General features: G+C 37.8%; 2 pseudogenes; both read right to left on the bottom strand.

Moving 5' to 3' along the window:
- Positions 1 to 3,730: 3,730 nt before the first annotated feature.
- LOC111550081 lies at positions 3,731 to 5,032 on the bottom strand (annotated as a pseudogene).
- Positions 5,033 to 7,776: 2,744 nt separating this feature from the next.
- On the bottom strand, positions 7,777 to 9,103 carry LOC111550141 (annotated as a pseudogene).
- Positions 9,104 to 11,316: the final 2,213 nt, after the last annotated feature.

The following is an 11,316-nucleotide window of genomic DNA, read 5'->3' as shown; positions in this document are numbered from 1 at the left end:
ATCTAGAAAATGGCCTTAAAAGAAAATCTAAGAGTTATCTCCTTAAAGAGGAGGTAGAGAAAGAGATAAGGGTGGCAAGTTTCTTCAAAGGGATCATAACAGGTAACTTCCCAAACCTAGATAAAGATATCAATATCCAAGTACAAGAAGATTATAGAACACCAAGTAGATTTAACCCAGAGAAGACTACCTCAAGGCTTTTAATAATCAAACTCCCAAAAGGTCAAGGATAAAGAAAGGATCCTAAAAGCAGCAAGAGAAAAGAAACAAATAACATACAAGGAGCTCCAATACATCTGGCAACAGACTTTTTAGTGGAAACCTTAAAGGATAGGAGAGAGTGATATGACATATTTAAAGTGCTGAAGGTATAAAAAGTTTTCTGTAGAATAGTATATCCAGTAAACATATCCCTCAAACATGAAGAAATACAGACTTTCCCAGACAAACAAAAGCTGTGGGATTTCATCAACACCAAAACTGTCCTAAAAGAAATGCTAAAGGAAGTACTCCAATCAAAGAAAAGGCTGTTAATGAGCAATAAGAAATCACCTGAAGGTATCTTAAGTAGAAAAGCTAAACAGTGAATCAATCAAAAATAATAACTAAAATAACTTTTCAGGACATAGACAATACAATAAGATACAAATAGAAACAACAAAAAGTTAAAAAGTGGGGGAATAAAGTTAAAGCATATAGTTTTTATTAGCTTTCTTTTTGCTTGTTTGTTTATTCAAACAGTATTGTTATCAGGTTAAAATAATGGGTTATAAGACAGCATTTGCAAGCCTCATGGTAAACTCAAGCCAAAAAACACACAAGGAATACACAAAAAAATAAGAAGCGAGAGAAACTAAATTATGTCACCAGAGAAAATCACCTTTGTTAAAAGGAAAACAGAAAGAAAAAGAAAGAAGGAAGAGAAGATCACAAAACAATGAGAATACAAACAACAAAATGGCAGGAATAAGTCCTTACTTATCAATAACAGCATTGAATGCAAGTGAACTAAACTCGCCAATCAAAAGACATGGAGTGGCCGAATGGATAAAAAACAACAATAGGAACAACAACAACAACAAACAACAGCAACCAAAAAATAAGACTTAATTACCTATTGCCTTTAAGAAATACTCATCACCTATAAAGACATACAGACTGAAAATAAAGGGATGGAAAGAGATATTCCATGCCAGTGGAAACCAAAAAACAGCCGAAGTAGCTGTACTTATATCAGACAAAATAGATTTAAAGAGAAAAACTATAAGAGGCAAAGAAGGTTACTATATTATGATAAAGGAGTTAATTCAGCAAGAAGATATAACAATTATAAATACATATGCACCCAACACTGGAGCACCCAGGTATACAGAGCAAATTTTATCAGAGCTAAAGACAGAGATAGACCCTAATACAATAATAACTTGAGACTTCAATACCCCACTTTCAGCATTGGACTGATCTGCCATACAGAAAATCAACAAAGAAACATTGGACTTAATCTGTACTATAGACATAATTGATATTTATAGGACATTTTATCCAGTGGCTACAGAATACACATTCTTTTCCTCAGCACATGGAACATGCTTCTCTTCAGGAGATGCAACTACTTCTGATTCCAGTAAGTGTTTCAATAACACCCTGTGCAGATTTCAAGCACTAAATTTAATTCATGTTATTGTCATTATTTATAGGTCTATCTGCCAAACTGGATGTTGGGCTTCTCAGGTCATTTTTGTATCTTCTGTCTTTGTATCCACACAGCAAGTGTAGTGTCTGAGGCATTGTGAGTCATTGACAAATATTTGTTACAGACATTCATTTATTGAGGAAAGAACTCATGTGGTTTATTTGATCACATAATGAGAGCTTTGTACTACTTTCTGTTTTTCCTGGCTTGCCAAAAAAGTTCAAGCCAAATTTTATGCTCTGTGACAATAGCTATCTTATCCTAACTCTAAAAGATATTTTTAACTTTTGTTTCTATTTTAATTAAGCTAACTACGTATTTTCATCTAAATGATCTCAAATGCATTTTGGAACTATAAGGAACATAAATTATAAACAAATGCACTTAGCAAATTTTGGCTCATATCTATGTTGAAGGAAGATCCAATCAATGCCTCTCACTATGATGAAACGTTAAGAAACATGAAGAAGTAATAACTGTTAGATAAACAGGCAAATGTATTATGTATTATGCTTATGAATAGAAAAGGCAAATAGAGATTACTCAAAGAGTAGACTGGAGATTTATAAGCTATAAACAGATACATTTACATGGCTAGGGTTGCTGAGATGACTTGGCACTGATGGGTATTATGCAGTGTGGAGAATCATGTGTTGAAAAAATTCATTTTACTTTTAGTTATGTATTGGTTGTTTTGCTACTTAGGAGAAAGACAAAGGGACATAGCAAATCCAAAGGATTTCTCAGAGGAGAAGGATACTATAAACCTGGTGAGACAGCTGTGTAGTGGTCCCGTTACGAGAAAGGCAGAGGTCAGATGCAGGTACCAAGGTCAGGCAACAGAGTCCAAAAGGTACACTTCTATCACTATGAGAGAAAAAGGGTATTCGATTTGAGATTGGAGAATCTCAATGGTCCAAGGAAATTATCAGTTGCCTTGTATAGTTACAGTGATATAAATCCATAGGAATATTATTTTGTGAAGTAAGGAGCGTATTCGTTGTCAAATTACTCTTGGTTTTGCCACAGGCTTACCAAAAGACTGAAGGCTAGAGTGAAATGGGAAGACAGAAAACAACAGGAGGAAAAAGGAAAACCAAAATGCATGAGGACAAGGCAGAGCTTTATTTATTAAAGTTATACTTGGGAAAATTTGAGAAAGTAAAGGAGTTGAGCATTTTCCTGAACTGAAAACAGACCATTTGGTATTACTTATAAAGTAAACAGCACTTTCTAGATGAAAACAAACTACTGAAAGAATGAACAACGAAGCAGTCATTTCACCATCAAAAGGGTCAATATTTGCTTTTTCTGTAACCAGAAATAGCTGGGTTTGTTTTTTAATTTTAATGGTATAAATTTTAATGACAAAGATTATTTAGTCTTTAGTGAAAAATTGGAAATTCCTACAGCGAAATTTGCTCTTAGAAATGGACTCCAGTTTTAGAATGAAAAGTGCCCTAACTTAACACTTACTTGTGTGTCAAGGTTGATGAGACTATCTAGACATTGGAATGTGGAAAAGGAACATGCTCACAGAGAAGGCTGGCATCTTCACTGGGAAAGGAAACTTAGAGGCAGTTGCTAGGCTTGACCTGTGGTAAAGAGTTCTTGTCCTTGACACCTGCTCTCAGAGGTCAAAAAGCTTTTAGCCTTCGTGAGGCCATTTGGGAGGTCTGAAACTTCCAAATTCATTATTAATATTGAATTGTGAGATTTCATATAAAAATCCACATTTCTGATTTCTTTTAAAAAATCGGATAATATTCCAGCATAGCAACTATCAATAGGAACTGAATAGAAGCTGCTCATTTGGGACAGAGCCAGGTCATGATTGTCCCTTCCCCAATCCCACTATTTTTGCCAGACATGGAGATTGACTTGCCATCTATCAAAATGGTTGCACAGCTGTTTGCATTATTATAGAATTAATAAAATATTGAAGTATTTATTTTTTTTCCCAATGTTCAGTTTTCTTTAATGATCCTCATTTCCCTGAAGCACAGGTTCAGGTAGCTGGGTGATGGCAGGAGATGTTCACTTAAAGATCTTGCCCTGATTGAAAGCTTTGCCCACATGCTGGAAGGCTCTATCCCAGGAAAAGTACTCTTGAACCTGCATCTGGTCTCATCACTGCCAGGATCCAGTTTCTGCTATGTGTATGACTCGTAGTCCACCTGCCAATCTGGACTCAGGGGAAAGGCAAGCTCCTGGCCTCTTAAGACCCAGATTCCACAAATGGAGTTACTGTTGTTGGTTCCAAAGAGGATGACACTGGCAAAGGTGTTCTTCCTCAGCTTGTCTAGTCACTGGAACATTTCAGTGATGAGGTTGCAACTCATGAAGGTCTGGGTGAGTTCTTCAGGGAGGTAACACTCAGAGTACCATAGGGACAAGCCATCCTTAACAGAGTGCTTCCAAAAATATGGCAGTGACACTGTGTGTCCTCACTGGAGCACTTGGGTGTAAATTCACCCGACACAAAGGTACCCTTGGACAGCTGAGCAAAGCGGTCCTTGGCCTTGGGCTCAGCAGCAGATGCCTGCTCACATTCATCCATCTCCTCCTCAGGAGCAGGAGAAGCCACATTTTTTCCTCTTTCTGCTCAGCCCGAGGCATCTGTTTCTCTTTTAATGAACCTTTCCCTTTCCATGTGTGTCATTTTTAGTCAGGCTTTCTACAGAACTTTTAGCATCAGACCATCTTCTCACACAGTTTCACTTCTTCCAAAACGGTCTGGAACTGGGTCTGGTTAATGCAGGTGAGGAGCCAACGGTTGATATTGAGAAAGGCTTGGTGGAAAGAAGTCTCCAGTACCTGCTTAGAGAGCCACAACAAGGTGCAGACAACTGTGATGTCAGCCAGTTACTCATTCACCCACCAGAAAAGTCCTCATCTTCAAGTGAGCATCCAGCAGCCCCAGAATTCACTTCATGTCCTCTGTTGCATTCTTAGTGGCCTATTTTTTTGTGGTGCATGATGCCCAAAGTAGAGAACAAGCAAGTACTGGCTAAGGGCACTATGTTGTTATCAGCAAAGCCTACCCACCGCACCACCTGGGCTTCTGCTTCTGGAGTACTTTCCTGCAGCTCCTCATTGCTCACACAGTAGGTAATGACATTACTCTTAAACACACAGACGCCATTGTCACCATTAAATGCTGGAATCTTGCCAGCAAGAAATTTGCAGAGAAATTTAAGGTTGTCGTTCGTTTGGCCAAAGTGGAAGTGCGAATGGTGCAGAGAGCATGCAGACCTGAGCCCTGCTGTACTAAGCAGTGATGAGGGTTTTGAAGGCCCTCCAGTTTTCAGGATATGTGTACAGGATCTCAGCCATCATGGTGATTCTTCAGAGAAAGAGAAGGGAAGAAAAACAAATCAAGAATGTGTTTGGCTGCCAGTAGCAGAAAAGCTGACCGACATGACTTAAACATGAAGGGTTTATTTTTCTCATATTACCAAACCTACGCAATTACTGGTAATTGGTTTAGCTACACAACTGCACCTAAGAGTCCAGACTCTTGCTATCCTTTCTGCTAAGCATCCTTCACATGCTGGCTTTTGTCTTTGTGGCTATCTCCTCACAAGTACAAAATGGCATTTACATCTCCAGATAATTTGTCCACTTCAAAACAGGAAGAAGGGGGAATGATCAAGGGCCAAACCAATTGTATGTACCTTCTACAGAGAAATGTAAAATTCCTAAGTCAGCAGAGTGTCCTGCCTACATCTTATTGGTCAGAGCTGGGTTACACGGCTAGAAACAAATGAAACTGAGAAATAAGAAAACGTGAGTAAAAATTTTGGCATAGACATGGTTCTAGGCACATTGCCACCATAAAAGGCTCAGAATTTCACTGAAAATAAAAGAAAGAAAACAGGACTGTCTCTTGAGGTAGGAAATATTTTATTTAAGTCTCAGTGGTGATCTGTACCCAAGGATGAAATTATAGATACAAAAACTAAGCTAGGGATCTTAAACCCAAAGTCTAAAAGGGGATAAGTGAGTAAAACAGGCAAGTGACTTGTGTATATCTATATCCTATGCATAATTATTTCTAAGATACCCTTCACAAGAAATATGACTTTTCCAATTGTTCTTGAATCATATGGCATCTAGGTCCATTTTTATCACCCTTGTGTATTTTGGATATCAGTCTCCATTCAGATGATGGTTTGCAAATATTTTCTCCCATTCTACAGGTTGTCTCATCACTCCATTTACTGTTTCCTTTGCTATGCAGAAGCTTTCTAATTTAATATAGTTCAATTTGTCTATTTTTGTTTTCATTGTCTGTGCTTTTAGAGTCTTAGCTGTCAAGTGTTTGCCTAGGCCAGTTTCCCTTTGTTTTCTTCTAGTAAGTTTATAGTTTGGGGTCTTATATTTAAGTGTTTAATCCATTCTGAGTCAATTTTTTTGTACATGGTGAGAGATAGGGGTCCAGTTTCATTCTTTTACATATGGTTATCTAGTTTTCCTAGCACCATTTATTGAAGAGATTGTACTTTCTCCATTGTATGTTGTTAATGGCTTTGTCAAAGATCAGTTGGCTGTGAATATGTGGATTTATTTCTGGGTTGTCTATTCATTCCGTTGGTCTATGTGCCTATTTTTACACCAACACTAAGCTGTTTGGGTTACTCTACCCTTGTAATATATTTTGAAGTCAGATAGTGTGGTGCCTTTAGCTTTGTTCTTTTTGCTCAGGGTTGCTTTGACTATTCAGGCTCTTTTGTGAATAGTTCCACAAGAATTTTAGGATTACTTTTCCTATTTCTAAGAAAAATGGGCTGGGTATTTTGATAGAGATTGTATGGAATCTGCAGATTGCTTTGGGTAGTAGAAAAAATTTTTAATGTGTAGATTTTATTGAAAATATTTATATTTATATTCAAAAATAGTTTTGGATTCTAAACACTTAGATTTTACCTAATTAAAATCAGAAGTGTTGATTTTATTGTTAGAAGAAGCTTTGGTTATCTTAACAGACAATTTCTACATAAACAATTATTTGATTATACAAAATATCAAATGTAAATAGTAGTAGACCACAAAAACAATAGACATAAATAATTATTTAACCAGTAGCAATCATTTGGGCCACCTTTTAAAGGTATTTTTGGATACATGAAAAATAGAAAGATATTATAATAAGATATTGCAGCACACAAAGCCATTTGATCCTAACTCATCACTGTTACTATGCTTTTGTTTTTCAGTAGTGGTGGACCCTCATTATTGCCCATCAATCATTCGGTTTATTATATAAACCATAATGCAGGACCATGTGTTCTGCAGGTAGGACAGGTCTTAGAATGCCAACATCTGTGATGGGTTGTAAGGCACAAGACTTAAATGTTTATTTCATTCACTACTTTAGACTTCTCTCTTTTTTTAAGTTCTAAGATGGACCAAGTTTTCCTGTTGTTTTTTCTCTTCAGGAGGAATAGACAAGCATTTAAGTCAGCAAGTACTGCCACTGGCTGCTTGGAAAAGAAATCAACCAAGGAAAGGCAACAAGGAAAGCCATAGTGACACTGTGCTCCAGAGGCTGAAAGTTCTTAGAATCACCAAGGCAGCACCTTCCCTTTGCAGGCCATGTTCTCTAGCACGTTGCCTCAGTGCCCTTGCCAATAGCAGACATTGCTGCTCCCAACCCAGCATTTGTAGCACCAGTCTTAGCTTGTTGGGCCATGCTCTTGTCTGTGGTTGTGGTTTGTTAATTTTCACTGCTGTATATTGTTCCATTATGCAAACCTGCCACAATTCATCCATAGTACTGTCAATGGATTTTCCTTTTTTCTTTCTTTCTTTCTTTCTTCCTTTCTTTTCTTTTCTTTTCTTTTTTTTTTTTTTTTTTTTGGTGAAATAGCATGTTTTATTGGGAAGCAGAGTGCTGCACAGTGACCAAGAGAAGAAGGCCGCCCAATGGGCATTTACACATTTTACTCCAAAAGACACACAGAACATCTTACCAATAAAAATAAACTGAAACAGTGATTTCTCTGGGCAACTCCCTAGCCTCATCCCTTTCAGGGATTGGAAAATCTCCCTACCATTTTCCTGATGGCAGCTGTGGTTCACTAGAGATAGAGCCCCTTGGGAGTACCTTCCTGTTTTTTGCAAAGAATATTTTTTCTTTGTATTTTTTGAAATCTTCCTTTGTTACCTTCATTCTATGGCTCTCTTAAGGCCATCAGGCAAGCTTCTGTGCAGATTGCCTTGATGTCAGCACCAAAAAGGTCATCTTTAGTCATGATCAAGTCGTCCAGGGTTACATCATTTACATCATCAGCCAGCGTCATCATGCTTGTGTGAATCTGAAAGATGCTCTTCTTAGTATTTTCAGTAGGGAGGGGGATCCCGATCTTCCTGTCAATGCGACCTGGTCTGTTAAGTGCTGGATCCAAATTTCTGTTTGGTTTGGGTCCATGATAACTTTCACATCTCCCCTAGAAGCAAATCTATCCAACTGGTTCCACAGTTCCAACATTGTTCAGTGAATTGCTCTCTCACCACCAGAGTTTGAGTCATATATTTTTGTCCCAGTGGCATTAATATCATCAATAAACGCAATGGATGGTGCGTGTTTTTCAGCAACTTGAAACAATTCCAGTATGAGTTTGAGCCCATCACCCAGGTACTTCTGAATAAGTTCAGAACCAACCACTCTCAAGAAAGTGACTGAGGTTTGGTTTGCTACCGCTTTGGCTACAAGGCTCTACCTGTGCTAGGTGGACCATAGAGAATGACCCCCCACCTGGTAGGAGGCTTTATACCCATCTCTTCATAATATTCAGGTTGGGTAAGAGGAGGTCCACAGATTCCTTAATTTCCTGAATTTGGTTGTCCAAATTCCCCCCAGTATCAGCATAGGTCTCCTGGGGAGTCTTTTCCACCTTCATCACTGTGACTAGGGGATCTATGTCATCCATCAGCACCCCTATCACTGCATGCACCTTGTGCCTGAGCAGAACTGAGCAGCCAGGTTCCAGCAGATCCTTGTCTGCAAATGAAGGAATGCTGATATAGTGTTCTGAGCCCACAGATGTAGAATGATGGTATGATTGTGATCTCTTCCAGGGTTCCTACTGCTATTAGGGTCCCCTTTCAGATCATCCACTTTTAATCTTTTCTCCTGTTGCTTTTCCTCTAATGGTTTCATTTATTTCTGATTTCTAATGAATTCTTCCTCCATGAGAAGACAGTCTTCAATTCTCTCTAATTTCAGTAGTTTTCATCGGCACTGAGCGTGAGATGTCCCCAGTGGCAGTTTGCTGGCAGCATCTGGTCCCTTTGTTTTCTTCTTCTCCACTCCAGTTGATACAGGAGGTTTGTATTTATTTTTCTTGTCCTGTCATCCTTCTTGCAAACCTCAGGACCATAACCCCCACTCTGACTTTCACCCATCTTGCCTTGGACACTTGAGTTGCCGATTCTTTCTTAATGTCTGTCTTTTCATTAGGCTGTTGCTTCACAAGGTGTTCGATAGGTATTTTTTTCTTTTTTCTTTTTTGGATGAATGGATACTGAGAAGATGATGTAATGTCGTGGTGATGTGAGATAATCCTGGAAAAGGTTAGTTGGGGCCATACTGTGGAGAAATGCAAAGTCTGGTGAGAACTTTGTACTAATTTGTTAGACAATGAAGCTTCAGACTGGAGTGATCAAAAGCACAGACTAGGAGCCAGACTATCTATGTGGATTCCACTGCCAGTCCTACCACTTACTAGCTGTGTAACCGTGGGGTTATTTACCTAACATATCTGTGTCTCAGTTTCCTTAACTGAAAAAAAAAAATGGATTTCATAGGAGGATTGTGAAGATTAAATGAATTCATATTTATAAATTGCTTAGACCAGTACCCAGCAGAAGATAAGTTGAAAGCAGTGATTATTAAATAAAGTGGATCTCCATCACAGGTTTTTGAACAGAGAAGAGGCATTTTTGGAGCAGAGCGAGAGGCTGTAATAAAGGCCGGGGCAGTGGTCCAGGCTACAGCTACTGTTAGGGTCAGAAGGCTGATTCTCACTGATCCCTGTTGCCTGTATAAGATATACTTATGAGCAACTCACAAGCAGGAAATAACTTGACAATAGAGATTGAGAAAATTACATTTTCAAAAATTTTATCCTTTACCTTTGCAGACAAATTCTGAGTGGGCAGTTCGGAATTGTAACCTGTAATTAGAAACTTTCATCTTTTATATCCACCAGTGAATGAACTGTAGTTATCACAGTGGTGGAACTTCAGACCAGCAGGAGAGGGATTTTTTCCATCCCACTGAAATGGCACAACATAAGTTTCTCCCTATGTTGCCTAAGCACGAGGTTGATTTGTTGAAATTTGCAGAAATTTCCACTGGAAGTTTCCTGCAGTGAACTTGTCTCTGTAGAGCTGGGTCATCTCACTGAAGCTACACTATGGAACAGTGAATATGTGGGAGTCTAGGAAGAAACAGATGCTCCACTCCAACTGGGTACTTTGAAACATTGAAGAAAAGGATCACTTGCTGACTAGGGAAAACAACAAGAAATGATGCAGAACCCTGAAGCCAGCAACCCTGGGGAAGCCTGATCATTTCAAGTCTGAATTGCATGCTTAATCTTATTTAATCCTCACATTATCTCCATAGCTATTATTACTAATACTTCTCAGATAAGGAAAATTGAGGCTTAAAGAAGTTAAGTGAGTTGCCCAAGGTCTCACAGCTCGTAAGAATCACCTGAATCAATTTTAGTGCTAGGTTTTCTGAAGCTAAAGTCCATGCTCTTTTCACCACTTGAGTGTTCTACTGACCTTTTATTTATGCAATAACTTTATGTTTTACTCTATGAGACGAGTATACTTGTACACAATTCAAACATTACAGAAATTATAGAGTAAAAAGTTCAATTCAGTTCTTCTGACCTCTGTCCCTCAAACCACTTTTTTTTTTTTCTCTCAAAAGTTATCATTATTGACAGTGGGACGCGGCTTCTTCCAGATACTTTTTCCCCTGTGCATTTACAAATTTAGTACACATGTAACTATTCTTACAGAAAAGGTAAACTGAAGCTTAGAGAAGTTTAAGCAACTTGCCCATGGTCTGTTTCTGCTGGATATCCACTGTAAATAGGGTCATTTTGTTAATAATTTCCTTTAACTTCTTATTACTTTGTGTTTTTTTTCCTTTCACTTTGGACCCTTCCCTCCCAGAGTGATTTGAATTATTTCATTATACTGTGGCTTAAATTATACAGGTATATATCTACATATCTATGGATATATATCTAAATATATACATATCTATAGATATATATCTAAATATATATTTAGGTATGAAACTTCCTGGTGTCTTTATAGTTATACGTAACTACAAAACCTGAATAAATTAAGAAACAGCATAATTTAAAAATAAAAGTTAAATCATCAATGTTAATGCAATGCAGTTTAATGTAATTGAAATAAAACTGCCAGTGTTTGGGTTTAATTATAGGAAGACATTTTATTCACTTGTTGACTTTTGATTGGAGCATGATAGTCTATTTTTATCTTTTTTTTTTTTTTTTTTTTTTTGCTTTTAAACAATAAATATATACTCTCATTTTATCCTATGGCCAGTCAAAAGGCAGTAAAGCGAT

Source organism: Piliocolobus tephrosceles, chromosome 2, assembly GCF_002776525.5.
Source record: "Piliocolobus tephrosceles isolate RC106 chromosome 2, ASM277652v3, whole genome shotgun sequence".
Lineage (NCBI taxonomy): Eukaryota > Metazoa > Chordata > Mammalia > Primates > Cercopithecidae > Piliocolobus > Piliocolobus tephrosceles.
Note: the sequence above shows the minus strand (reverse complement) of the source record. Positions and strands in the feature narration are given on the sequence as shown.